Source organism: Manihot esculenta, unplaced genomic scaffold (assembly GCF_001659605.2).
Source record: "Manihot esculenta cultivar AM560-2 unplaced genomic scaffold, M.esculenta_v8 Scaffold64, whole genome shotgun sequence".
In the NCBI taxonomy this organism is placed as follows: Eukaryota; Viridiplantae; Streptophyta; class Magnoliopsida; order Malpighiales; family Euphorbiaceae; genus Manihot; species Manihot esculenta.
Window position 1 is genome coordinate 1,497,028 of NW_025215481.1, and position 3,584 is coordinate 1,500,611.

Here is a 3,584-nt window from a genome sequence, read left to right on the forward strand (position 1 = left end):
CACGCCCTCCCCCAAGCACTCGCAACGCCTTGACAAAAGCATTATGTCACGGTCCAAAGGTGATGGGACCAAGGACCCCCAAAATTGGAAGGAAAATTGGCTTTACAGGTTGTTGGAGCCAATTCTGCATTTGGGCCTGGGTGGCAGCCCAAATGAGGTTCAACGGGCTTGTGCTGCTGGTTGCAGGGGAAAAATGCCAACTGGGGCAGATTGGCCAGCAGGCAGGTTGAACGGGCCCGTGGGTGCCAGGGGTGACTGGCACTGTTGGGGAAAACAGGCAGACTTGCGGGCCAGGAGGGCTAGCAAGCGAGGTTCACTTCGGGACTGGGCCAGGAGTGGAGCCCAGCAGGCCAGACGGGCTGGCAAAGGCAATGGAGGCAATCTGGCGAGTGGCAGGCCCAACGGGGTGCAATTGGGCCAGCCCAGCACGGGAGAAGGTGCTGGAAGCCAGGGGGCGTCGCCAGATGGAAGGAGGTTCAATGGGGCTGGAACAGTCGAGAAGGTTCCAGGGGCATCCGGAGATGTCCAGGCGCAGATGAGGTTCAGCGGGCACGCTGGCAGGCCGCGCGAGGCTGGCGGGCCGAGCGCGCAGATGGGGCGCGCTGGTGGGCCGCGCGCACGGAACGATGCTGGTTGGCCGCGCGGGGAAACGAGGTTCACGCGGGCTGGAAGACGCGCGAGAGTTCCAGAAGCTTCGAGGATTCTCCAGGCGCTGCTGGAAGCTGCGAGGCGCGGGCAGAGAGGCGCGGGCGGGCCGAGGACGCGCAGGGCGCACGGGCCCGTAGCACGCCAAAATGAGGTTCATTGCCAGAATCTGCCAGAAAATTCCAGAACGTCCCAGATTGCTCCCAAACCGCCCAAACAGGGGCAGACACGTGGAAAAACACCAACCACGAGTTAAGGTCGGTTGAGCACCCTCATTTGCCTATAAATACCCCATTGGCAACATGTAACTGAACAACTTGAGAGTGGGAGCCTCCAACACCAAAATAGCCTTTGGGACACCTTGTAGACACTTTGTGGTACATTTGTGAGCTTTCTTGTATTCTTGCCTTGTAAATTTTCCCAAGTGTAATATAAAAGCCATTTTCCCCAATTCTCTTCCCTTCTAGCTAGTTTAGCTAGTTTAGCTTCCTTCATCCCACAAGAAGCTGGCCGAGCTCTTCACAACCCTTCAAATTACTTTCCGCTGCGTGATTGTGAGGTTAGGCTGACTTAGCTCGACGGACTGAGCTGAGTGCCGCACGGCTTAAGCGATTTTTGGGGTTGGAATCGTTTAGTCCGTGACAAGTGGTATCAGAGCCTACTTCTGCTGAGGTTCATTCTGCTGATACCATTGGGAAGTGGTATCAGAGCCATTGGAGGCAAATTCTGCCCGGTTCTGGTTGGCCAGCGGCAGCATATTGTGAGGTTTATTTCTGCTGTGATTGGAGTTGCTGAGATACCAGAGGGTGGTATTGCTGCTTCAGTGAGGGTCAGCTTGCCTTAGTGAGGTTATTTCCAGCTGATTCTGGGCGAGAGTCTGCCAGAATTATTGGGGTGCTGGTTTGGCAGGAACTGAGGTTATTTCTGCCAGTTTCTGGGCAAGTTGCTGAGCAGTTTCGGCAAGGGTGATTTTTGGCTGCAGAAGAACAGTCCAGCGAGGTTAGCCTGTCCAGAATTGTGAGGGTGATTTCTGGGCATTGGTGGCAGATTTTCAGGGGAAGAAAATCTGTGTGCTGGAGTAACCAGTGAGGTTCAAAACTGCCTACGGGGGTAGTGCAGTGAGGTTCTTTCTGTGAGAGGCCAAAAGCAGCAGAATTTTACCCGCGACCAAGTAAAGAGGAGTACTTGGTTCCCCCACCCGTTTTGGAAGAAAGGAGGTTTTCATCGAAGGAAGCAAATTTTGCCAACAATGTCAAGCCCGACAAAGGAAGTTGGGATGGTTGGCTTGGGTGCTCCAAAAGGGAAGGAGCATGGCGACCTAAGGAGGAAGTTGGAGCCAAAGAAACCTAGCCAAGGGAGAGCGGAGCTAGGGGACTTTGAGGTCGAGCTCGCAAGGGTGCAATTGCGACTTGTCGATGATGATCAACGCTTCGAGGAGATAGAGTCCCACCTTGAGGAATTTGAGTCAAGTATAGACGAGGTTCGCGAGGAGATGCAAGGGGCGCTAAATGAAGCCATCGACAAGGTGGTTAAAGAAGGTGAGTCTTCGAAATCCTCCCTCCTTAGTGAGATTGCCACACTTAAGGAAGAGAATGTGTTGTTAAGGGGTGAACTTGGGAAATTAGTAGAGGAGTTGAGAAGGATGAAAGATGAGGTGGAAAGTTTGAGGAGAGATAGGGATTGTGAGTCCACTTCATCCATCCCTCTACTAGGCAAGGAGGAAGTCCCTAAGGAGAGTAGATCTTTGCGAAGGTGTCATTTTTGCAAAGGTCCTCATAGGAGTGGTGAATGCCCAAGGAGGAGTGAGCTTGTTGCTAGGGAGCAAAGCAACAAGGAGACTCCGTTGGTGGCAAACTTGGGTTCTTTACAAGTGTGTGGAACACTTGGACGGGTGGAAAGTTTGGAGGAGCAAGATGAGGAAGCGGGTACCTCATCATCTTCATCGTCGTCATCTTCATCCTCGTGTTTGAGGAAGGACCTAGGGGAACGTGGAGACCAAAAGGGTATAAAGTTGCCGAGGGAGCTACCACCAGGGAAAAGGTGGATGGTGCCATGGACGAGGGGTCCAAAGTAGCTGAAAGTCCGAGGGAAGTGGTTTCGCCGAAGCAAGGGAGGCGTAGGCGACGACGCTCAAGGGGGAGCAAAAGTAGGTGCAAAGCCGAGGGGATGGCAAAGTCACCTAGCCACAAGGACAAGGGGAATGCTACTAGTGCACTAGAGGAGAAGGCTGAAGGCAACACTTCGTATGTAGGTGGACATACGGAGGGGTCCTCCACAACTTCGCACAAGGAGATGCGAAGAGGTCCGAAGTTTGCTCAAGTGGTGTTGGGCAAGCGAAGAAGACGCGACGAGGGCGTCGCGAGGATGAGTGGGGGAGAATGTCACGGTCCAAAGGTGATGGGACCAAGGACCCCCAAATTGGAAGGAAAATTGGCTTTACAGGTTGTTGGAGCCAATTCTGCATTTGGGCCTGGGTGGCAGCCCAAATGAGGTTCAACGGGCTTGTGCTGCTGGTTGCAGGGGAAAAATGCCAACTGGGGCAGATTGGCCAGCAGGCAGGTTGAACGGGCCCGTGGGTGCCAGGGTGACTGGCACTGTTGGGGAAAACAGGCAGACTTGCGGGCCAGGAGGCTAGCAAGCGAGGTTCACTTCGGGACTGGGCCAGGAGTGGAGCCCAGCAGGCCAGACGGGCTGGCAAAGGCAATGGAGGCAATCTGGCGAGTGGCAGGCCCAACGGGGTGCAATTGGGCCAGCCCAGCACGGGAGAAGGTGCTGGAAGCCAGGGGGCGTCGCCAGATGGAAGGGAGTTCAATGGGGCTGAACAGTCGAGAAGGTTCCAGGGGCATTCCCGGAAGATGTCCAGGCGCAAGATGAGGTTCAGCGGTGCACGCTGGCAAGCCGCGCGGCTGGCGGGCCGAGCGCGCAGATGGGGCGCGCTG